At 37.0% G+C, this 26,350-nt stretch overlaps 1 long non-coding RNA gene across 3 annotated transcripts in view; it reads left to right on the top strand.

Moving 5' to 3' along the window:
• Positions 1-260: 260 nt before the first annotated feature.
• Positions 261-26,350, top strand: part of LOC116808542 (uncharacterized) — a 420,301-nt gene continuing 394,211 nt past the window's right edge. For all 3 annotated transcript variants that reach the window (XR_005980815.2, XR_012056692.1, XR_012056690.1), the window contains exon 1: positions 261-541. This is a non-coding gene — a long non-coding RNA (uncharacterized lncRNA). The remainder of the gene's footprint in view (positions 542-26,350) is intronic.

Raw genomic sequence — 26,350 nt, 5'->3', positions numbered from 1 at the left:
TTTTAGCTATTAAACAGGGTTAAGGGTCCTCTTGTCACTTTTATTAAAGCAGAGAATCTACCTCAAGGAGATTTTTTTCCCTTATATTCCTTGGAAAGTTTCTCTCAATGCTAGAATTAGAAGTGAAGATGGAAACAGAAAAAAAATAGACGTAGAGAAAAGGATAGATGCTCAGCAGCTCTTTTTCAGGAAAGAAAACTCAAGGGAGGTGATATATGTCATCAGATAGTTTAGAGATACTTCTCTTTCCTGCTGATTTAAGAGAGGGAAGTGAGATGTAAACAATAGATTAGTGGCCTCACCATGGAGCATATTAGAATAGACTACAGCCTAAATCCTTATCAAATGATCTTGAATATTAGGAACTTGTTGATTTCAGCATCTAAATGATTGCAGCTACTACAGGGATTTGCTCTTTAGATTTCCTAGCTCAGGGAGCTGAACTTTCTCTTCAGGAGGATTACCATTAGGTCTATAGGACGTAATCAGCAGAAACCTTCAGCCCAGCAGGCAGGTGTCACAGTAGCTGTTCGTTTGCAAGGTAAGTAGGTACAAAATATGAGAAGTTCAGAATTAGTAATGCAAGTCTTCTGTCATTTTTATCATTGGACCCTGCAGGGAGGATCTGATTAAATGGTTATTCAACTCTTTGCATTAATGTGAACCCAATTTTAATTTGCATATAATTAACAGCACAGAAAGTATAATTTTATTATTTGCTGTTGGAAAGCAGATCTGTGGTAGCAAGGAGCTACATACGGTTGCTGAAGTGTGATATAAATTACTTTATCTCATACCTCTTCTTTACTTCTATTTCTTCTTCCTGCAACATATTAATTTCAACATCTGTTCTGTTTGGTATGAAATGCAACATCCAGATTTTTCCTGAACTAAGTGGCTTCATATGTTTCTTTGTTTTGTAAATACTCTATGTAAAAATAACAATGCTGTAGACCAGGTAATCTTCAAATGTCCTGTATAGTTTCACAGAGATGTGTTTCAAGTTCTGTGGTACAACACACATCCAAGCAATCTGATTTGGATTTCCAAGGACATTGATTCTGTCCATAACTTCTGACATGCATCTGGGAAATGACAGGGAGAAAATCAGTTCACCTCACTGCACCTTTGTTTCCTGTCTCACTGTGGCCCAGCTGATCCGTTTAGACTCTTTAGAGCAGGGTTAGAATAAGAAAGGCAGACTAGCTCCACTTACATCTTCACTAGATGGATGTCGGGCTCTTGTTGGGCATAAATTGTAGTAATTGAGAATTCAGTTTCCTACTAAAAGGGTTTATTTATGAATCAATAAGTTACATTTCAATCCAAATGTGAAATATTATCTTTTTGTTATTATTATTTAATTTTTGCAGTGCATGCTCCTGTGTCTGCACTGGACAAGATACAGCTTTATTTCAGTCTAGTATGGCAGTTTTCATAATCTTATACTAACAGCTAGAGGACTTGCTGACTTGGGGGTGTGACCTTTCTGCTCAAAAATCATGCTCCAGAAATCCATACCATCAAGATTTCTTTAATGGACAGCTTTAGTAATGCTATGAAACATTGTGTGCTTTGCTCTACCAGTAGTTGGAAATGCTGAACTTCATCAGATAGCTGAATTCAAATGATAGAATGTAAAATCTGACTAGATGTGGAAAACAACACATCCCATATGTGCTGATATGTTGAACTGATATGCACACATATGTTGAACCAACATATAGCACTGGTTCAGAGAACTGGATGTGTTAGGAATCGAAGTCTTACTAGATTGAATATATTATAGAGAAACTGTAACTTAGATTAACTGAATTTGCTAGAAGAAAACTCTTCCACCAAAGTTTATTGGAACAGATTTACACCAGAAATTTAGTCAAAAGTTTACATGTTGAGTGTCATGTCCACCCAGATTCAGTAAAATACATCATAAAAATATCTTGCGGTAAGATTGTGTTGAAGTGAACCATCTAGGGAGTGAAATATAAAAATAAATTGAATAAATGCTAATTGCTGAACTGTACAACTTTTATTTCAACTTTACACTTTTCTTAATCCCTAATTTGAACAATGCTCATGGACATATCTTTACCTTCCATTTACTTTAAAGTCATGCAGAAGGGAGTAGATTCTAGTCCTGTAATTAGCACTTAAGATAGCTTAGAGTCTGGAATCTGGTGACCTGATATTCTTTTTAGCTAACTCTGGATAAAAATATAAGTACATAGGATCTCTCTACTTACCTCCATTCTTTTGTGACTATTTTCCTAACAGAGTAAAATGGATACAAGCCATCAGCCGTATGAATGTTTTGACATGAGACTGGAATGCTTATAGTTGGCAAAATTTAAATTAGAGAAGTTAGAAGTCAGGAAGCTCCTTGGAAGGCTCTGGGGTTAGTTCAGCAGCTGTTGCTTATGTAATTCTACCAGGATGCTGAAGCTAATTATGGCACTGTGATGTGAAACTGTTCTATTCTGGTTGCGTTGATTATTTTAAGAAACATCTGTAACACCATAAAGAATTTTTAAAACTTATTGAAGCACTTGCAGTTTTAATTTGAGCTGTCTCTCCCCAGTTTGGGTACATCCAGTACATCTTTCATTTATTAACATATGGTCTTTGTATCGTGTATAGTATCCTTGGGCCTGTGTACGCCAGGCTCTAAGCAGATGCAGCAGATCACTGCTGGAAGGGAATTACAGTAATTGACTTGTGGGGTCACAAACAGTTAACTCTGTGGGAGAGGTGTTAATGCTAAATGATGCTGTAATGGAATTTCTGCTCAAATAAATGATACCAGCATAGCAAGGTTTAGAAGTAGTTTCCAAATGACCAGGAAACATGAGTAAACAAGTTATTCTCTTAGCAATGAAAAAACTGTGTCATGTGCTGCCAGTGGGGCTTCATCAGTGAGCAAAGGGTATGGCTGGATTTAGAAGGAATGCAAGTTTTGAGCTTATTGAGAAGGGACACAAGAGGCAAATGTTGAATTCAGGGGCTTCTCACAATGTGTAGGCTGAAAGTATATACAGAAGAGAGGACTTCCAGGTGTGCAGATTGTCCTTTAAGTAGACTGGTCCTGTTACAGGCCACAAAGGGTGTCACTGATTACGCTGCTATTAAACTGTTCCTCTGCTGGCTCTTCCCAGATGGTACATTCCTCATCCAGGTCCCCTGTGCCTCTTCTCATTGGTATAATAAGGTATGTTATAGGCAGTGTTGGCTCTATGTGTCTCATAGTATGTGCTTTATATCTGCTGGTGCAGTCCACAGTGAGTGTCTCTCCCATGGAAGGGCATGGGGCACAACTGGAGCGTTTTTTTCTTGTGTGGATGTTCATGGATGCTGTACTTTTTCATACAAGCAACTTCCATGCTCCTCTGTAAACTAAAGAACAGTTTCTACTTCTGTGTACTGCTGCTCCTGGATTGCAGCTGTGTATGAAACTGAAGGTGGGAAAAGGTAGAGATTTGTTGTTTCATGTTGTGTTCACTAGCTCATTACTTTGATGTGACTGGGATCAAGTTGTAACTGGACATGCTCGACATGATAGCCTTTTCTTTGTCTAGTTTTGGTAGGATACTGGCAAATTCACATACCCAAGGCTTGTCTGGTTCATGACTTATTAACCATAATTTGAACCTAAGTGATTAATAGTTGGTAGTATTTAGCATATTAGACTAGTATTCAGAAAGGATTTCTTTCCTAAGGCACATAGAAAGCTTTAGAATGTAATGAACACCAATTGTAATAAAAAGGTAAACCTCCTATCCTTCTGCTTGGAAAGTAGTTGGGCTGGGCTAGATGTTGATACTAATATACTGTTTTAATCTATTTCTGAATAAGTGGTAACTAAATAATGTAATATTATCATAGTGGCTGGCTACCCTGAATAAAAGCAAGAACATAATGAGTAATTTACACCATTATAAGACTGAAAATAATACAAATTGGTAGGTGTACTTTGTATCTGAGAGGTTAATTGTAAACTTCCAATCTCTGGTAGGCACTGGGGAATCTGTGGGATCCCAGGAAGATATGACTTATGAACAAGATTTTATTGGCTTTGTCTATATGCATCATGCAAAATTTGGGAATACTGTATTCCTCAGTGATGCCTAAATAAATATTCACTGTGTCCTTGAGGTTTCTTGCTTTCCTCCTCTGGCACACTGAGCTGTGACTTTTGCTCTTTTGTCACCAATCAAAAATTTGTTAACTTTGCAGAAGTATTTTGTCTCACATTGTAGCACATGTCATAACAATGTTCTTTGGACTCTTCAAGCAGAAAAAAGGAACGTTTCCTTCTGGCAAAGGATGGCCTGGGCAAATGCTCCCAGGCACACATTCTTTAGTGGTATGTGACACAGGATTTTCATAGGCAGAAAAGTAATTTTGGAACATAGAAATCCTTTAGTTGAAGCTGTTTCTTGAAACACAGCAACTCTTTGGAAATGTTGTGTGTAATGGAAATATATTTTTCTTATTAACAGGTTCTTATTAACAGCCACATGTCTGGCTTTATTTTTAAAAGCTATTTGTTAAACCCTGCAAAAATATTTGTTTTATATATGTTTGCTGCATGTAGAATACCTGCAGCTGCAGGAGATGGTGGCAAATTCAGTCCATTTAAATATATCTGCAGCTTTATTTGAATAAGAAATAGTTTGAATTTGGAAGTCAGTATAAGCCAAATGCTACAAAAATTGTATGTATTGGAACTTTGAAGGTACATGGGATAAGCATGTTTAGTTTAGCTGTAAAAAGTCTAAGGCTCTGAAAAAATCTATAAATGAAATATACTAACTTATTTGCAAGGTCTGACTGAGAAAAAACATATTTTCTCCAATAGTGACTATTGTAATTTAGTAGAAGGAAGCTTTTACAAGGTTGTTGTTGCCAAGGTAACCACTTCGTTCACATCCATGTGTTGAGCATATGTGTATCACTTTATCTCAGCTCTCAGAGGCAATATCATGGCACTGCATTTGGGAAATGATTTTTTTAGAAGTGTATAAAACCTCTTAACATCTAGAAGACTCATTAAATGTTCTCACACCAGACAGATTTAAATTATTCTTTTGGGGTTCTTTTATGCTAAAGTTCTCAATGTGACTGAGTCTTGTTATATCTTCCAACTCCATGCAGATGAAATTTAAAAAGTAAACAAGCTGTCAATATTTCATTTCAAAGGTCTATGTTCAATGATTTATGGGTTATATGTACACACAGGCATATATATATATGGATTGTGTTTATATTTGTGTGCAGGAAGGACTAACAAAAACGAACTGAAAGAAATCTCGCCATCTTTTTCTTATAGTTATGTTGGAGCTAAATTTTATTAACTTTATTAACTGTGTAACCATCAAGGACCCACTTGAGACTGAATCACTCAGGCTATTGCTATCAAACAGAAATATTCATGATATGAGAATTTGTGGTGCTGTAGTGATTTTAAGGAAACTATTTAAGATTTGTTATTGTGTAGATTGCATCCTGACCAGCAAAGAATGAGTGCTTTTGCAAATTTCAGTATTTGCTGGCAATCTCCAAAGTGCCTGGAAACAGAGTTAATGTAGAATTTAAAAAAACAAAGGTAGGGGGAGCAGACAGACTAAAAATTATTGCCTAGACAGATATATTCTATACCTGGGAATAAGATATCTCAGTATAAAGCAAGATTACACTGACATAACTTCAGATACACAGGAGACAAGGGCTGAAGAATGAAATAGTTCAGAGATGTTGGTACAGGAACTGTGTCCAGACAACAGTCACGGACCCAGATCTCAATGCAATGATCTAAGTGCGGCCATATGAATGGGAATTTTCCACTGGCTTGTACAGATTTGGGGTTGAGAATTATTGTGAAGCTCTGGGCACACGAACACACAAAAATTACAAAGACCAAACAAATGCTTATTTTTAAAGGAAGATGAAGATGGCCATCTGCTTGGGGGTTTGTTTTCTTTTTTATGGTCTTTGGAATTGCACATTCTCCCCAAAGCTGCCTCAGTATTATAAATCATTACATATAGATGATTCTGCTATTTTGTTCTTCTTTTATATTTCAAGATTTCTAGGGCACACTCTATATGAGCATAAATCCCTCTACTGGGTAATCCCAGACTTATGTTCTAATACAGTTAGCTAAATAACTCATGATGTTTCTACAGTTTTAATTACCTAAGATAACAAGTGATTATTAGCTTAAAACTAATAGCACTTGGGATAAAGAATTTGAAAGTGGGGATCCTTAAGGCCAATATGTAAATACATAACCCTTAGTCCCTAGTTATATCTCCCCACCTGCCACTTGATCACAGAGAAGTCCCTGAAGGATCTCTAAAGAGCTCTGACCAGGCATCTCCACAGATCTACCTCCAGTACAAAGTACAAAGGGTGATAATCGAGGTTAGGGAAACAGTCTGCAAGTAACAGTGAATGCATTTCCCTTCCCTCACTCACTTTCCTCCTTTTATGGCCTCTTTAATAACAGGCGATTTCTATAGCATTCTATATTTAAGAAAAATTTGCTTGGTATTTCTGTGGAGCAGGTTTAGAATACAGTTAAAGGCAGTCTTTGTATTGAGTGTTCATTTGAATATTTTATTTTAATTGGCAATTAAATATTTTGGATGGAAAACCTACTACACTGGATGACAGTGGAAGTCCCTGATCTAATTTTCTCTTACCACTAGGGACTCGATAAACAGGAGATTTGTAGTGTCTCCTCACTAGTAGAATAACAAGAAAAATAATTTAATTTCAGCCTTGAGAAGGACATTTGAGATAGCTATAAATCTTCTTGTGTAGTGATTCTCTGCAAATACTCATGAAACTTGAGGTTTCCACCAATGCTATCTAAAATGAAAACAGGTGTTTTGAGATGAGTAGTATTTGGAATACTGTCACATGGTATTTTGGAAAATGGAGAGCGCTTCATTTTCTCACGTCTTTTAATGATTTTTTCTCTGACAAATGAAGCTTTCCAAAAAACTTTTTTTAAGATGTAATTATAGAGTTAACTAGCCATTAATGGTGTTCCATATTTGAATTGTTGTATTTGTGTCTTGACTGACTTGTTTGGAAACGATGCATTAGTTTTTTAAAAGTGATGGCAGGCTGTGTTTGCCTAAGCTGTATGGAAATGGTTAGGTTTTAGTACAAATAGGTTCTACATTTGATAAACAGTGATATATGTGGCTTTGGGGGAAATAATATGGTCTCAGCAACATAAATATTGACCATTGAATGTTATTTTGTTTCTTCTTAACAGCTTTCATTTGAATTTGATTTTAGTCTAAGAATTTTATGCATTAATTGAAGAGGTTAGGTTTGTACCTGCTCACTTCATTAACAGCTGTTACTAATTAGTGGAGCTTAGTCATTAAGGAACCTGCTGGGGTTTGAGGAGAACAATTTATATTTTTTCATGGCATTTAAGCACACAATATGCTTGTGAGTGGAAAAGTTTCATTTGGGAGCTCTCAGTTTTAGCGGCATTAGCATATCTATGGTGGGCTAGACTTGAGCTAATATCCCCGGGGCAGGATAGCCCCGCTATCCTGTAGCAGTGGGAGAGCTCCAGTACTTGAGCAGGTGCTCCAGGAGGGGTTTAGTGCAGCCTTTTGGGCTGGAGCTGTGCCTGTGGCAGGAAGAGTCATGGGGCCTGTGCTGTTTGTGCATGGTGAAGCTGCGTCATTGCAAGCTCTAGCCTCAAGCAGTCTTTGAACAACAGTTTTCATTAAGCCTCACTATACGGACAACATGATGTCTCATAAGGGTATGGGGGAACAGAATTACCTCTTCATGGGTTGTTCAGGTCATGGCACACTGGGCACACATGCTGTAATCCATTAGAAAGGTGTAGGCTGATTTCCCTAATTAATTATTTTTGTTATGTGAAGCAGAACCATTTTCTCCCCTACCTTAATCTAGTCCTTGCTTCCCATAGGTATGTTTTGTGTCTGTTTCCAGACCCTGCTTTGTTAATAAATCCCAATATTAATTCCAGGAGCTTGGAGATTTTTTGGTGTATATTGCTGTCATACTTTTCTGTACAAAATTTGGTGCAAATTACCCTGTGAAGTACGAACACAACTGTTTTGATTAGTTTCTCTGCTGGGGACAGATGAAAGAGGAAACCTGCTTGCTCCTTCCTCCCCTTGAGCATCTGTGTAGGACAAGTTGCCCACTATTGGGCTGATGTCAAGCTTAATGTTTTGCTCCTATGAGGTCTCTCTAATGGCACCATTTAATGTATTAGATTACATTACTGGGTCAGTCTTCAAGCTTTTGCTGATGGACTTAAAGATCTATCTGGCTACATTGGATTTAAACTTTAAACACATCCTAATGTGTGCTGTTGCATGTCTTTGAGTTCAACCCAGCCCTACCACCTCAACTAAACCATGGCACCGAGTGCCACACCCAATCCTTTTATAAACACATCCAGAGATGGTGATTCCAACTCCATGGCCAGACCATTCCAGTATTTTATCACCCTTTCTGTAAAAATATTTTTCTTAATATCCAACCTATATTTCCCTTGCTGCAGCTTAAGACTGTGTCCTCTGGTTCTGCCAGTTGCTGCCTGGAAAAGGAGACCAACACCCACCTGACCACAGCCACTTTTCAGGGAGTTGTAGAGAGTGATAAGGTCACCCCTGAGTCTCCTTTTCTCCAGGCTAAACACCCCCAGCTCCCCCAGTCATTCCTCACAGGGCTTGTGTTCCAAGCCCCTCACCAGCCTCATTGCCCTTCTCTGGACACACTCAAGTGTCTCAACGTCCTTCCTAAGCTGAGGAGCCCAGAACCGGACATGGTTGGTTGAGTTTTTCCTTATACAGTTTTGTTTAATTAGAAGCTGCCTAAAGTTCTACTGAAGTATTTCAGCTCCATATAATATAAATATACTGCAGCTAGATACAGCTCCTAGATGAATACTGACATTCTCTCAGGGTAGAGGCAGTATTCATATACTCGGCTACCTATTTATACTTTAAACTACCAATTAAAAAACAAAAATCAAAATAACCAGAGTTGAACTTGTGATTAACAAAAAAGCAATTGAAAAAAAGGAATTAACATTTTTGTGACTGTGCCTCTACTATCTACTACTAACAGCAGATGTTTCCGTTTTCTCCTCTGCCCCAACTTTCAGACTAATCTCTTCCTAACTAAGTCTGCAGTGTGTGGCCATGTAGAAGTGATGGCCTGCTGCTTTTTCTTGGCTCACATAAGGGCTGCTGGAGGTCACAACAAGAAGATGAGTCCAGTGTCATCCCACAAGCTGCAGGAGGGTAAAGCTGAACAGTAGAGAGCATTTCTGTTTAAAAAAGCATTTCAAACATTTCAAACATTTCAAACTAAAAAAAAAAAGGTTATTGCTAACTAAAAAGTTGACCTATTTCCACCTGGAATATGTCAAAATACATTGACAGCATGGGAAAATTCCCTTCTCCCCTCTCTGAAATATGTTCAAATAAAACCCCTCCCGACTGAAGGAAATTTATTTTTGACAATAATTTCACTTTTTATGGGAAATCACAGAGGCTGTTTAAATTTCTGAAACTGGCTCTTCTAGGAAGTAAGTTGGGACAGAGGAGTGAAAGGATAATAGGATTTGCCAATGGTGAGGAGAAATAGGTATCCGTCCTCATTTGTGCCACATGAACCCACAGCCCCTTGTCTCCAGCCCCGCAGCTGCTGCTCAGGTCAGCTACAGCAGTGACAGGTGATTTCTTTGCTGAGAGTAGGGCCTATGGACTTCTGTAATTATCCTCTCTTTCATCTCCTTATGGGTTTCTTCATATGTCTTGTAGAGAACCTCAGCTGTCAGGAGTTTCAGATTTGCTTCAAACTGCATGCTGGTCATTTTGATAAGGAGCCTTGGCAGGAGCATTTTCTTTGGGCATCAAAATTCAAGGACTGAATTGGTTTCATTGGCTGTTAAACCTGACTGTCAGATTGTTTTGGAAATGGATTATGGAAAGGAACTATATTTCTCCATGCCATTTTATACTGCAGAGTCTCCTGGACTATTGTTTGGCTCTCACATTTTGCATCTTAGAGGGAATGTCAGAGAAACATTGGTGCTTTCTAGAATAGTGCCTTTCTTCTATTTTGTTGAGATGTATTTCAAGTCTAAAGTTAATAGTAAGAATGAACACCTGATCGTATGGAAATCATTGGAAACTTTGTCTTTATGGGCAGACTTTCCCAGAAAGAGTTTCTTAAATAATGTGTTTGGCACTCAGTTATCTCTGGAGGATTGTCCAAAGTTGCAAAGTATACTTCCCACATATTAAATACAAACACAAACAAAATCTCGAAGGAAACCCAAACCCTTTCATCAGAACTACCAACAACAACTCAAACATGACTTAACTGAAGCAGTAGTTCTTGCCCTTTGTAGACTCACTGAGAACACAGTAGCGGCTCAAGTTAACCTAGTGGATAAGGATGATGCACTTAGTGATGAGAGGTTCTTCACACGCTGTACAGCACTTTAAAATGCTAAGTACTTCCATATTTGGAAGTACTTATCTTTTATTTTCTACAATATCTTAATTTTTTTAAATGCCACAGAAAATAATATTAGGTTCTCTTCAGTGTTTGCTTTTATATTAATAAATCTTCAGATAACCACATAATTTTTCTGATTGATTTTATAATTTGACACCTGCTTCTTATGAATTTATTTTAAACATTTAAAGAGAGTACTAAGACATTTCTTTCATTTCTGCTATCGTGTGACAGTAACAGATTACTGCCTGCCAGTAATTTCATTAACATTTCAAATTAAAGACTATAAGGACACACACTTTATAACAGGACATTTTTTTCTAGTATTCTTTTCTTCCTTTCCCTTTTAAGGGTACTCTAAAAGTAATTTGTAATTTATAATGTTGCTAATCTTCCTGTTATGGGAGTGAACTTCCTTTTCAGGACTTCAGAAAGGAAATGACTGTTGATGAAATGTGCAAGATTCACAAGTGTAAACAAAACAATGGCACTGGATGACAGAACAGGCAAACCAGAGGCATCAGAAGTACAGAATTTGCTTTTAACCCTGGCAAACTTGCCTAGCTCTGATCTAATGGAGAAAAGGAGGTAGCTGAGCCTCCCCTCGGTTCAGACTCTTGACTCTTTGTTGAAGCTGATAGTACAGAAATTCTCACAGCAAATTTGGCAGAGTGTTTTATGTGCCTTGTGCTCAATTCACTCCAAGTCCTACACCAGCAACCTCCTGAGGTCTTCAATCTTTGTAATCTGAAGTAGTCATAAATCTTAGAGCTGTTTCTTTGCAGCTAAGCACTGGTAGAGTAATACTACAGTACCCCGAACAGCCATCAGTTCATTGAGCTTTAGAATTAACAGATATGTGATACTGAACATGGAAAAACCAGTTGAACAATCAAAAATTCTTTAAACAGACTGACTGGGTATGCTCAAGTACCTGTCCTTCACAATTCTGTTCTGGACTCAGCTGAGACCGGCTGGCAACTTCAGTGCTCTGTGAATATACAGAGTTTATATTCATGTAATGTAATGTACATAGTGATATAGATATGAGAATTTAAAATGTATGAATCTGGTTTGAATCAGCTGAGAGCTGATCCAAGTTAGTTTTTTTAACTTTAAAAAAGTTCATCAAATTCATATTTTCAGCATTCCTTTTCCTAGGCCCTGCATGTCATGCTGTTTTTATTCAGATTTTTTTGAGTAAAGACTTGCAAAAGAAAAATGTGCATTCTACACCTGTTTTTCTCAGACTTCATATTTCAGAGTTACAAATTACTTTGGGATATTTAAGGGGAAAAAAGTCACCTTAAATATGCACTAAACATAAATGTGACAGAAAAATACATCTGCTTTATTGATGTGTCACTGCAAATAGCATATAGGAAAAGCCAAAAAGAAAAAAGCAGTGTTTAGTGTAATGCAAATGTTCTATTAATTAATTGGACAAAGGTTTGGTTTAAAAATAACTTCTTATAAGAAATGGAGGTCAAAGTGTGCAGTATTGTAAGATCTTATTTACCAAATGTAAATGAACTGTTGAGCTCTGTAAGGAGAAAAAAACACAGGTGCAGTCAAATTTCATGGCAAATTATTCACTTCAAAATGAATTTTATCAAGTGTTTATTCTGTTTTACTGTGATAAAAATATCCCTAACAATCATAGCTCAGCAAATACCCATCTCTTCCAGCAGAACTGCAGATTTTTCTGGCTTTGCTCTTGAAACACTTCACCTAAAAGGATTTTCTTTAAGTGGTGCACTGCTCCCCAGGTTTCCATATCTTTGAAGATTACTGGTATATTTTCTATTTAAGAAAAGACCAGGCTTCTGGATTTAGCTGAACAGTGATCACATCTAATTAATCCATTTAAAAGGAGTGAGATAGTTCTGAGTTCAGACCAGTGTTTTGATTGTAAATAACCTGGAAGATGGTGTTTAATGGAGATGTAAATGACTTCTTGAGGGAAAATTCTTTACTTTTGTGCTAAACAGTCATATTTAATAAATACTCTAAAATAGGTAATTGTCATAGAAGTAATTATTCTTTGAACATGAAGGCTTTTAAATTATTTTATAAGCTTACAAATTAAGATCTTTTAGAGATTTGTAATGACTTGTTACTTCAGTTTAGTAAGTGATGCCACTCAGATTCTGCTCTTTCTATCTTGACTTTTAGTCCCATCAAAATTCCTTAAATGTAAGTGGTAGCAGTGTGCTGGGATTGTCACTAGTCCCCTTGGAAAAACCCTGTGGTATCCCGAGCTTAAGGAAGAGCTGTATAATGCTTCCTTGGTCACAAAGAGTTAGAGTCCAAAGAGAAGGTTCCACACGTTTGCTTAGCTGGGTTTTCATTTCTGAGGCGTTTACTGAAGTAAGCTAAGAATGAAATAGCTCCTGTTCTGACCAGATGGTAAATTTGTGGGATTTTATCAGATGCTGAAGCTGTGTGAGTGTTTTGTACAAACAGAGATGGAGATGATCACTTTTACTTCCAGTCTCACTCCTTCAGCATAAATATTGCATAGGGTTGAGGAGTTTATTCAGCATATGCATAGCATATTATTAAGCTTTTTTCACTCAATCCAGTCAGTTACATGTCAGGGTTGCTGTTAGTCTATGGGGTCTGGTCTCTGTGTTTGAATTACTTTGTCAAATCATGGATAAGGGGATGGAATTTTAATTAGATGCATTTACATAACTTTAGAACCTTGTACTGTTTCTGACTTGCGGGGTGCTTATATAGCCAGTCTGTCTCATCTCTGACAGTGGCCAAAAGTGCATGCCCTGGGATGAGCAAAAACATGGCAAGTGGATGTCATACATTATAGGTACTTTTGATCTTTCAACTTGTTCAGATGTATGAATGTTCATTTTGTTTTGGTACTTTTTCCTCTCTGAACCTGTGTACTTTTCCCTCAAGTTGGATCTCCCTGGTTCCTCTTTGTCTAGGAGTCACATTTACTACTGATTAGTCTTCAAGTGTTTTAACAGTTCTAAGCAAAGTTAAGCAAGTTAGTTGTTACTGCTAGCGATTAAACTTCTGCTCTGAGTTCCTTTTGAATCCTTAGCTGCGTATAACCTAGTACTGGGAATTTGACACTTTGTCTAGTTTTTCCCTTATATTCTTTGGAGCATTTTAATTTTAGAGAGACCCTTAGAATTCCTCCAAAATTAAGGACTACAGCATGGGAATCGCTCTTGTGTTTTCCATGATCAGCACTTATTCAAATGACTTTGATTTTTTTGCTGCACCTTTGAAACCTTCATATGCATTGCAATCATCACCTGACCTTCAGGTCACCTGTTATTACTTGTGTTCCTGCAGTTTCTCTTATAATATTTATGTTACTTATGTATGTGGAGAATAATTTATTTGCAGTTATGAGTCCTGATAATCTTCCTTTGAATTTCTTTTTGGTATACCTTGGGGGTTTTGTTAATCCTGTAAGGGTTTTTTAAATTGATGATAGCCCCAGCTTTCTGAATGATTTACAGCCTCTTTCCTCCAAAGAGGCTGCCTTACTCTTCTGGTGAGCTGTGCTGGCTTCATTCGGTCGTTTTGATTTGCTGATAGTGAGATTGGTAAGATTTTGAACCACACTAAGCCTTTTGAGTTTCCTACAACATGAGGTTTGCAACTCTGCTTTTTTGGGAGACCTCTAAGTAGCAGGCCCATGAAATATTTCTTTTTGAGCCTTCAAGTTTATCTCTGAATTCTATCCTAAAAGGTCATTTTCCTGATGTGTTTTCCTGTTTACCATAGAATGGATCAGTAGTATTCCAAGGGCAAAGGAATTTGATTCTACACAATTCCTTTTGAATGCACCAAAATACTGGAAAAATATGTAGGAGGCAGCTAGCGATGAATTTTCCCTCCTGATTTAGAACTCAGTTTCTCAGCCTCAGAGTTTGCAGTTTTATGAGAAAGATATGACGCATTTGGTTGGAGATGAACTCCATTATACACACCTCCCAAGATTTATAGGATGCAGCCTTTTTTGGTGTTCAGGCTGTTGTTTTTTGCAGTGTCTTGGGTGCAAAGGTTTGGGACAATCAGTCTCCTGATGTGCTCAGTTTCCACATTGCGTGCTATTCCTGTACAGAGGAAGGAAAAGAAAATTGCTTAAGAAGACATGTAGTTGCAACACATAAAAGTACTCATCATTTAAGTAGGAATAAGTTGCCTGCCAGGTGGTAACCCTAGTATTCTTGTATGATATTATAAATAAGAGCTAACTTTAATGTTTTTACTGGAATGCTTAAAAGGTTATATAATTCATTTTATATCCTTTCAAGACATGATATTCTTCCTCTCTTCATCCTTTAGAAATTCCATAAACCCTTAAAACTAGAAGTAAAATTACCTCATGGTGATCTCATTTTTTTTTTTCTAGGCATGAAGTTATGAAGTTGCTAATCCAGTCTTTTATCTTGAATTCACCATTATAATGTCAAGATTGAATAATCTGCCTTTATCTCCAGGGTGACAGCTATGTAGAAACTTCAAAAGGGATAGTTTTGCCAGCATCTAAAGCCTCTTGTTAATTACTACATCTTGAAGTAAAGTGAAATAAAGGAGGATGAAAAATTATATTTCTCTTTGACAGCCTTGTAAAATATCAGTGATGAAGCAGTACATTATAAGTACTTTAAGAATGCATTTACTGAGATCAAGACCATTCTGATCGTGGCTCAGGTTAAAGTCTATAAAATACATTACAGAAAGAATGTTTGTGTCACTGATAGTTTAGAAAGTTCTTAACTGGAAATTAAATATTTTGCCCCTATTTTCTTATTTAAATTGATTGAGATGATTTAGTAATGGTGTTGCTTTACAGCTGGCAGAAGGGCTTATATTGTTGTGCCTTCCAAGTAGAAATAAACTTATTCTGTTTCATATCCCAGCTTTACCTTATTTTCACTGCTGCTGGCCTTACATGACCTTATTATGTAAAGCCAAATAGAGTGTAAATATTATGACCTGTAGCAAGCACTGTGTTATCAGCAAAGAATGCTAATAGTGAACTAACTACATGTGTTTTCAGGAGTGGGGTTTGAGGTGTTCTGTGTTGTGGCAGTTTGTCTATGCCCTCCTTCTGGAGACTGGGGTTGAGTGGAGCTGTGTGGGTGAGTAAGTGGAGGGATATTTGCTCCATAGGAAATAAGTCCTTATATCGAACCTGTAGACCAGGCAGGAAAAGTTGTGGATCAGTTATTTTCTTTTAAAGGATTGTTATACTGGTTGTCTCTGAAAATCTGAGGAAAGTTCATGCAAATAAGAAACCATTTAATCCCGTGTTAATACCAAGTTGTAATTAAGTACTTCATATAGACTCATGAGAAATGAAATCAGGCTCAGGTTTTCAGGAAATTTGTAGTGTTTTCTATTTCCTTTTTTTTTAATGTGGTTTAGTATGAAATAATTTATAGCACAAAATACCTAATATAGACCACTCCAGATAACTAAGTTGTCTGAGTTGATGGTGCTAGAACACTGCTTATTTCATTAATTTTAACTACTTGGGGAATTGTAGCATTGTTAATTTTATACTGTGTCAACCATGGCTGGTTGTCAATCCAATATCCTTGCATTACTGGTAGCCACTAGATGATGTTTCTAAGGAAGGAAAATCTTACCAACAGTGTGAAGGTTTAAATCATTCTAGAGGCTTTGGCTGGATAAGGGAATTGGACCCTCCCCCTCTTTGGTCGCCGCAGTTCGCATCCTAAAAATATTTCTCTTGAAGGACCTATAATGCAATATGAGAATTCTCTTTGTATTAGGCAGTCATTCCTGCTAACATTTGATTTCAACAGTGCTGTTTGCCATGAGTTAGCTCTTTGTGCTGTATTCGTTCAATGTAACATTATTAAAATAAAAAGTAATGAGAAATAAAGGAAATCTATGCTATTCAAGTGAGATAATATTCCTTCTTTGCAATGCAAAGCAAACAAATGTGACGTTCCTTTTGTGAGCATAAGTTTCCAATGGTCTCATCCATAAAAAACTGCAGTTATAGAATCCTCAGTCCAGGATTTAAGTTTGGTGTCTCTCCATGTAACAGATGGAAGGCAGCGTGTGTGGCTTTCTCCTTGTATATAGATCTCCTCATTCCATTTACTTGTGTATGAGACAGACATCTAAAGTGGAAGTTCAGTAACTGGATAATTGTGACGAAATGAGTGGCCCTGAGGGTTTCACGACTGTTATAACGAATTACCACGGTGCCATCAAGAAATCTGTGTGGTTAAAATGAGGCAAATGTGGTAACAGGGGCATGGCAGTGTTTGCACATTTCAGAAAATTAAAGGTGTCCATTAGTGTGAATGTTGCAATATATGAAGTAGGATTTAATGTTAAATACAACGTGATCTGTGGGATATGTTTCAGTAATATCTAAAACTGAGACTCCTGGTTATTGCTTTAGGTTGAGAGGAAGTTATAATTTACTTTGTTATTATCAGCTTCTCTTTTAAAAATGCTGAGAAAGTTTCAATGAAGTGCTAATGCTCAGGGGGTTTTAAGGTAGTTACAGTACCTGAACAGCTTTCAAAAGTGAAAGTTGGTACCTGCAGCTTTGTAGTGCAAGTGTCCTTTCTGAAAGAAGATGTGGAAACTTAAATCACTTCCCATATCCACAGTGGTGTCATCATGTTGAGAATCTTGTAAAGCTGCTCCTGGGACTAACCTGTATGAAGCATATCTGTGCTAACCTGCAGCAAAAGCAGTGCCTGCAGTATTTCCAACAATATTTACAGTTGGAAGCATTTTAAGATTTCTGTTGTTACAAAAAATTGTCATAATATATCAGTAACAAATCTAAAAAGTACTGTTAATATGTATTCAACTAGTTCAACATTTAAAATGCTTGCTATCCAGAGCTTTCCTGGACCAAAACACAGTCTAGTCACTGCTGAACATTACACGGTATTACTGGTGCAAAAATTACAGTAGTGACTTGAACAGGTTTCTCTATAGCCACCTTTTCTGGGACTTTTCAAACTAATTTATCTCATTGTAGGGAGGAGAAAAAACATTCTATTATCTTTCTGAAATTTCATTCAGACCTTAAATTAATGAGCAGAATATAATCTTATTTCTGAACATAAGTCTGGGAGGGATAGTGAGTGAAGCATGAAAAACAATCAAATAATATGAATGGAAGCAATTCCCAGAGTATGCATTAATAATTAATAATGCTTCATTTTGAGAAAAATCTGTGGGTTTTCAGTTGCTGTACTTTTGGGTCATCTGAAATAGGAGGCTGGTAACAGCACTCCATTTTCATTCAACAGTGCCTCCAGGTCTGGAGTGGTTTCAGCTGAAGATTTTAGGGAAGAATTTGCTTGTTGTGTGGTCCTGTGTAAAATTATATCTGCTGTAAATATCCAGGCATCTAATAAATCCAAAGGTCAAGACTGTTTTATTTTTTTTTCTCTTCCATTCCTTTGTCTGTATGAATTGATTCATGGTCTTAATTAACCTGCCTTTTTTCACGGAAAATACTATTTTGAAAAGCAAAACTTGTAAATATTTTAAAGATCCTTTTTTGCTAGGTGCATCCTTTGTTTTCTAAAATTTTCCTAATATATATGTTTCCTTTCCTCTAGAAATGTTGTTAGCTCATTGACAATTTCTAAATGTAAAAATAGCAAGAGAGACTGTTTCTAAACTATTGGGGGAGGGGTATGCTTGGTATAGGGGGATGTATTTTCTTTCAAAATCAGTCTCACTTTCCTTTTAAGCATCTTGGGAGAAGATGTGTGTAGTGATCTCTGTGTATTTCAGACTCCAAATGCATGGTAAACAGTTGTCAACTCAGTTCTGCTCATCTGCTATCAGAAAAACTGTTGCAGGCTTATTGTTTCTCTTGAGTAGTTCAGCAAAAACTATTGTACTGGCAATTCCTAGCCTGAATATTTAAATGCTGAAATGTTTATTGTAGTAATTAAAATATAGTAATTAGATCAATTCAACAGTGCTGGCTATCTATAAATTTAGTCCATGGATACTCAAATCCAGCACAATAGTTCCATGTAATCCCCTTGAAGTCAATGCAATCAAAGTTACATACATCCTTAAGTGCTTTTTTGGATTAGGACCTAAATATTTTTTATTATGAAAGAAAATCCTGTCCAGCTCCTGGTTCTTAGATATTCCTGCTCAAAAAATTAAAGTTGTAAACTAAATTAGTAAATAGAAATGAGGAGGTCACTACTCCCATCTATTTGTAAGCTTGCTTAAGCACACATGTCTTGGGTCAAGAAGCACATGATGATAGAGCTGAGACGATGTCTCCATGAGACAGGTGCTGGTGGGAGAACAGGGTGCTTTACTTGACAGAAAGAAAAGTACAGGTCAACTGCGTGCATACAAGGTTTAGGTAAATACAATGTAATTTTAGAGTAACTTGTATTTTACCTTCCTTTTTTGTCTGATACCTTCCTGCAGTAAAGAGTCAGCAAATCTTTCATTTAAATGCTTACATTTCCTGCAGGAAAATGCTTCCAACTTGGATATGCTATTCTAGCTATGAAATGCTATTGGATATGCTATTCTAGAAAATGAAATGGAAATGAAAAATAGAGAATTGGACATCCCCCTCCTCTCTTGAAAGCAATACTGTGAGTGTGATGCTATCACAGTTAGGTGTGAGTGTCCACTCTGGAAAGGGGTTCCTGAATAAGAAAAGCACTGCAAAGAATAGTAGCTGAGAATAGAATGTTGTGTGGATTACAGGGATTAGACAGCAGAAAAATGAGATTTCTTTTGTGTTTTTACAGGCTTATTCTTGATATTTTTCTCTTTCTCCTCCAAAACCTGTCCTTTTTAATGTGTATGACATACAAATTTAATGTGAATTACAAAAAGAAAGTGCTTTGGAACTCCAGAAATTTACTTTTAGATCTTTATATTCTGGTTTGTATGTACAAGAGTCTCTAACTAGATTGTTCTCACTGTAGATCACAGGACCTTGCAGAAATACTAAAGCATAAGGAAAGACAAATATAATACATGTAGTTGATGGTCTCCAAGATGTATTTCACCTCAAGCATTTTGCATTCAGTACATTAAAAGTAGCTGCTTTTCCTGCAGGACAATGCATTTAGCGTTCATGTTCTGTTCCCTGCATCTTATTCAAAATATTTTTATCTCTGGTTAAACCAGAAGCATTTTACACTTAGGTAAGATTCTGTTACACAATTCTATTGGTCTGCCAGGTTTTTCCTGTCTTTCTTTCATCTTTGTGTTCTACACAAGCAGCTTTATCACCAGGCTTTTCTGTACAGTTACTACTGCTACATTTCACAGTATCCAAGGTGCTTCAAGGACAGGATTTTGTCATCTGATATTGTTTTTCTGAGTAGCATCCCTGGAAATTCCCAGGTGTAGAAGTAGGAGCATTCCAATTTTCTGATAAAATTTAAGATGAAACATAATGCAAAGCCCTTGACATTGAGGAAGGGCTAACATGACTAAATCCAGATTTAAGAGCATTCTGCAGCAGCACTGGAATCATAGCTAATGACTGTACTCAGCCTGGATGGGAGGCACAGTGCTGTCAGTGTGTCACTCCTGTATTCATGACTCAAATAGCAAAGCCTACCTACCCTAAAGAGCTGGCACTGCTGGATCCATGGCAGCTGTTGTAATGCATAATTAATGCAGCCCTGGGACACAGTTTCAAACACTCCATGTCAGTGCATGCAGGAAGCCTGCAAAATGGGCACTACATTCAATAGTCAAATATTTATTTTTAACTAACTTTATAATGGCATATACACTAACTAACTAACTTTATAATGGCAAAATTGGGTGAAAAGAGGAAGGGTTTCCAAGTAGGCTGTGATTGAGAGATTCCAGTAGAAATTAATTGTCATTTTCATTCTCTACAAACAGCAAGGAAAAGATGTGTTACTGTTTGCTTACTCAGTTTTGGGCAATGTACAGCATAAATACTAAAATGAGTAAAGAAACAAACTTCTAGTTGGTTATTCTAGATCTAAATAGGTCAAAAAAAGATATTGTATGAGACAATTGTATCAGTGTTTGGGTAGTGTGATCAGAGATGGTTTTAGATCAAGCTGGTATGGGAAGGGTTTTGAAGGAAACTCTTTAGTCAGTAAGGTATGTCGTTTTTATATTCACAAGTCCTTTTTTGGAAGGTTGACAAAAGCAAAAATGGCAGTTTCACAGCATTTCCTTCTCTACACTGAAAGCCTTTGCCATATGATGGGAGGGGAGCGCTGTCCTTTAGCTGGGGGAGCACTCCCCAGGCTGAGCATGTGCTCATGCATGGTGATCCCACCCGTGCACCTTTGGTTAGCTGGAAACAAGCTGCTGTGATAAGGAATTCTGCAGGGAAAATTTTTGTGAAGAAGCTATATAAAGCTGATCTAAGTATGTGTTGTGCTTGTTGTGCTGTGCATTTGAGTACTTTGAGCAGTACTAAGTAGCAGTAGCAGAGAATCTCTGGGTGGGGTAGTAATTACACTGTGTATACTTCTTTTTGGTTTGATGTGCCTAGGAAAATATAAACCTCTAATGTTTGAAAGATCCAAATGTAGAAATCTAATATCTCTGACCTTAAACTTAATTCCTTTATTGCATGTGTTTTTATAAGACCATCCCTTGTTGCATATGAATTATGTAAATTATTTGAATTATATTCCCAATGCCCAAAGTGGAAAACCTGCCTCATGTGTGAAATTTAACAGAGGAGAAGTAAAAACTGAGTTTGAAATTTTGATCTTACTCCACCAGTTTTAGCAGTTTGATTCAATTAGTGAAGTTCTATGAATTTCAAGTAGCTGAAAAGTTATAGTATCTTCTTATATATAAAGGCATCTAAATGTACTTTTAAGTAGAATGCAATTTCATGTTTCATGCAAGAATGTTTCTTGAAATTATTTTAATTTAATTCAAATATGAAAACAAAACCTAAAAAAACCATTGAGTGTGTCTAAAATACATAAGTGTCATAAGTGTCTAAAATGCATAAGTTGTTTTGGTTTTTTAAATAAATTAAAGGTCTTTGAGAGATGTAAAAGTCATAAGGCTTTATTTCATTCTTTCTTTGGAAAATAGAAGAGCATGACTAGGGACGGCATCCCAACCTTAAGTTAAATGCCTTTCTCTTCACAAAAGATCCTTCACTTAACAGTAGTAATAGAAGACAATTTTTCCTCTATGTGCTATGTGCTACCTGACCTTTAAAAAACCAAGGCATTTTATGCAAAAACTTGTGATAGCCATGGAAAGAAATCAGCTAAGAAAGGTAGTGTGCTTTTTATGGTGAACCGAGGTTCTTCCTGATGATAATGATTCCTTTCTGCACTTGGGTAATTAGATGATTGGTTTCTCCAAAGGCAGCCCAGTTTTGAAAGACACTCTTTTCCTCAGGTATTTGTAACTAGTGGAATTAGTAACCAGGTCTGTCAGAGAACTGTTTAGCTCTGAGAGATCTGGAACAGTGAACTATAAAATCTGACTTTACTAGTAGGTAACTTTTAGAATAATGGTTGTAAAAAACCTGGATAAATGTTATGAGGACTACAAAAGCTCTGGTAAACACAGTCCCCCTCTGTAAGGGAATGATGGCTAATGGACTTGCATTGATATGTGTATTCTGAATCTGGCTAATGGTTGCTGCCTCTGGATTGTGAAACAAAGAAATCATCAAATGGAATAGCTGCAGTTTTGCCACACAAAAAAGCAAATTATATAATAGATGTCTGCTGTAACTAATTTATGTATACACATCTAATTTATTTCTTAGTAGACTGAGACACATTTAAACAAGAGCTAATTGGATATAGAAAAAATCTGAAAGGAGATGGACTGCATTTAAAGTACAACCCTTGCCTCAAACAAACCAAAACCAAAAAGAGGGAAGACCTCTATTAAAGTAATTTTTTTTTCTGAGTTTTAGAAGATATTTTTGTATTCTTTACTCTTTTCCATAACTCTTGCAGGCAGGTGTATGGTTCCCTTGCTTACAGAGACTGCACACTGTTGAGCAGTATCTGCCCCATTTATACAAATAACTTGTTTTAATTGACTATGCTCGAGCTGGATAACATAACTTGGAGGTAAAAGAGGAAATTGTTTTTCTGCAGAGAATAATCCTTAGTTAATAGATAGGATTTTAATAATAGTTATGAGGGCATAACAAGATGCAATTTTTTAGCCACAGACAAATATGACCTAGTCTGAGAGTTACTTAAAATAGGTAGGGCAATCCCACCACGGAGGAAAATGAAGGGCCTTATGCCATGTTATGGTCCTGGGTGATGCTTAAATTAAGCAGAACAAAGAACCTGTTTGGAGAGAAGTTACATTAGGATTTGGTCCATTATTTTGTTTGTGCCCCCTCTTGGTGTCAACCACAGAAGGCAAACCCATAATGGGTGGCCCTGTCAGGGACCTTTTAGGTATAACAGAGTCTCTTAGTAGAAATGCAAGTAAATTTTTCATCTACTAGCACCGATGAGCTGAAATGCTTGAAGAGAGGAAAACCAGGTTAGTTTATTTTATTTTTTAATTTATTTTGTCTGAAAGGCTTGGAACAATTCTGTAGTACAGTTCTGACCTTTTCATACACACAACTAAGTGGTAAGGGAAGCTAGGCTTCCTGTCAGCCCTTACAAGATGCTATTTCTCTCCTTTTTCTTGTGGTCAATACTTGGCTTTTCTGTAAAGCCTTGCTTGATTGTTATTTCAGTTAGACCATAAAGACCCTCACCTGACACTGCCAACGTGTTTCCTTGCAGAAATAGATTATCTCAAACCACAGAATCCAAGCAAAAGTGGAACTTTAATGTCTGATGCCTTATAGAAAACAAGCAGCATGCAATACATGACTTAGCTGCACTGCACCATTGATATGTGCTTTATTCAAGATTTGCTTCCCCTTTCCTTAGAAATAATTTTAAATGCAGAGGTAAAATAGAACCTATTTTGTGTAAGGAAAATATATTTCTGGCATGATTTAGGATGAGATGACAAGAAAGGGAAGAAGAAAAGTATGGGAGGATGACATATAAAATAACATAAGTGAAAAGGATCAATTCAGTGTAATAATCTGATTTGTGAATTTTATAAAATTAGGTCAATTTCAAAGCCAAAAGGGAAAGTTATATATTGAGACTGACTTGTGTGATCTCACATAATGAATAAACTCATGTGTGAAACATTTTTTAAACTAATAAAATTCTTCACATGTGAAATTTCAAGTGGGAAATTAGCTTAAAATTTTGAGGAAAAAGGACTGTTCTGTAAAGGGACTGTGTTCTGTAAAATGGTTTATGGGTTTAGTGGTCATTACTTGGAGTGGAAATAAGGACTTAGTTTGAAAACTATGATTTAAAACTGTATTGTAATAAAGCAACATGAATATATACACACAGATGAACTGCTCAAAGTACTGGTGGTTTCTGTGACCTGGAATATGCAGCTTGCTCTCTGTACCTGTGACACTGTAATCAAGGAGAATTATATGCCAAGCACAGGCCTTGTTAAGACTAATTCTGGCAATAAAAGGAACTGAAATGGATAGTCTTCCATAGTCTGAGTTTATTCATCTTGTGGATAGATAAGCTCAGAAAAATCTTGTGGAAGATAAACAACAAAAGCAAAGATTTATTGGAGGCTGAAATATCAGGCTGTCAAAAGACTTCACATAAAGAACAGGTAGAGAATTCTGGCATAATTTGAAAAAAAATTAAATGTTTGGGACCCAAGACTAATTATTTTTCCTCCATCATTGTCATCCTGTTTTGTGAGAAACACAGTATTTTATTATTTCTGGAAAAGTGCTTTAGGCAATACCAATTTTGGGAGTTGGATTTACTAAAGGTTCTACAAAGATATATAGTGAAAAAATTTTTTTCCTGCAGAGCACATTCAGGCAGCACATATGACAGAAAAGGATAAGAGATTGCATTAAGATAGGAGACAGTGTAAAAACTGCTGTAGTGCACTATTCTATGCAAAACTTCTATACTTAGATGGCCTCCATGTAATGCCAAGTGCTCCTGATGAGTAAATTGATCAGCTGGGATGCAGGGAATGTGATTCTGATATTTAGAATATGTGTGTGTGTTTTTATATATGTGTATCTGTGTATTTTTTGTCATAGCTACATAAAAATCAGAAGCCCAAACGGATTATAGTCTCTTAAGCAACCTGGCAGGCACAGATCACTAGCTTTGGATTCACAAAAGAGAAAATCCACGTGGCCAAAATGTGACAGTCAAGTGGCTGGGAAGATTCAGAGCAATAGAAATTTTAGGGCCCCTTATGTTGAAGAGGTATAGCTTTTCGGTAGGGAGAAGGATCAGAGAAACTACTCCATTACAAACAGAGGCCCTTTTTGTCTGGTCAGGACTGGCCGGTGATTTGAGCATGTTTATTCTCGCTACAGTTTTCTTTTTGCACTGCTATAGTCATTATTTGCTGAAAATATCCTGTAGGCTTGGGGAATCACTGGAAGGCCAGGTCAGGGATACTCCACTGAGAAGTCGGGACAAAGCAGCTGAAAAGACCTGAGCAGGGAGTGTGAAAATATGCTGCAATGGAAAGTGATGTAACAGAAAAGTGCCCTGTAGTGAGCTTCATTTCAAAGTATAGACATAAGCTTGGCTTATCCTACACAAATTCATCCAGGCCTTACTGAATGGCTTGACTGCTTTCCATAGATTGAACTGTCATTGTGAAGAAAATGTTTCAAGAGAAAGGGCTTGGACCAGAGCATGTCTGTTGCACCAAAGGGGATGCAAAAGAAGTGGTACTCAATGTTCTCTTTGCTTCAGTCTTTACCGGCAAGGCTAATGTTCAGGACAAAGGTCTTTCAAACCACTCAAAGTCTGGAGGAAGGTAGCCTTTCCCTAGAGTGAAAGAGGAGCATACTATGGGACTTTTAAATTAGCTGGATGTCCATAAATCCATGGGACTTGATGGAATACAGCCCCAGTTGGCGAGGAAGCTGGCTGGTGCCATTGCAAAACAGTTGTTGACTGAGGTCGTGGCATGCTTGGACTACACAACACTCAAAGGTTTCTCTCCAACCTCAGCCAGTGTAGGATTTGATTACACTGAGCCTTTACTGAAGGTGAATGAAGCTGTTTGTACCACACCAGTACCTGAAATCTCACTGTTGGAGGAATGTATGAAGTAAGGTGTTACTGGAATGATAAGGCTCTTGCTGACAAGGACATAAAGCATTTTGTTTGAAAACTTGTCTACAGGGCTGGTTCTTAGATGACATAGATATGAGATGCTCTGTGGCTTTTCCTGTACTTCATAAAATAGTGATTAAATTTCCAGTGGGAATAGGATGTAACTGGGGAGCGCAGGGAGGGCTACAATATCATAAACGTAGTTGTCCTCTCAGGAGTGCCTCAGGGAACAGGGTATTTAAAGTGAAAATATTTTTCCTGCTTGCGCTTTGTGTTGTAGCTCCTCCTGAAAGCTGCTAGACTTTGCTGATCTTTGGGGGGCAGCTGCTGAAATTGCAGTGGAATGCCCACAGATAAGAGATGCTGTCATGACAGAGAATAATTCAAATTCCTACATTCTTTTCTTTCTTTTTTTTTTTTTTTTGTAGTGAGTGACTCAATTACATAGGGATACCTTGTATTACCTGCCAGATATTCTGCTCATGTTGTTCTGTGTTCACAGTATCTAAATAGATGTTTTCTTTCCAGTTTCACTTGTTCTGGTATAGATATTCAAGAGATCTGTATAGCCTTATTGTGCTGAATGTTTCTTTCTGACCTGCTTGTCTAGCTCAGTTCAATGATAAGGTATTGAA

The sequence above is a fragment of the Taeniopygia guttata genome, chromosome 6 (genome assembly GCF_048771995.1).
Source record: "Taeniopygia guttata chromosome 6, bTaeGut7.mat, whole genome shotgun sequence".
Lineage (NCBI taxonomy): Eukaryota > Metazoa > Chordata > Aves > Passeriformes > Estrildidae > Taeniopygia > Taeniopygia guttata.
This window is presented reverse-complemented; position numbering and strand designations above follow the sequence as displayed.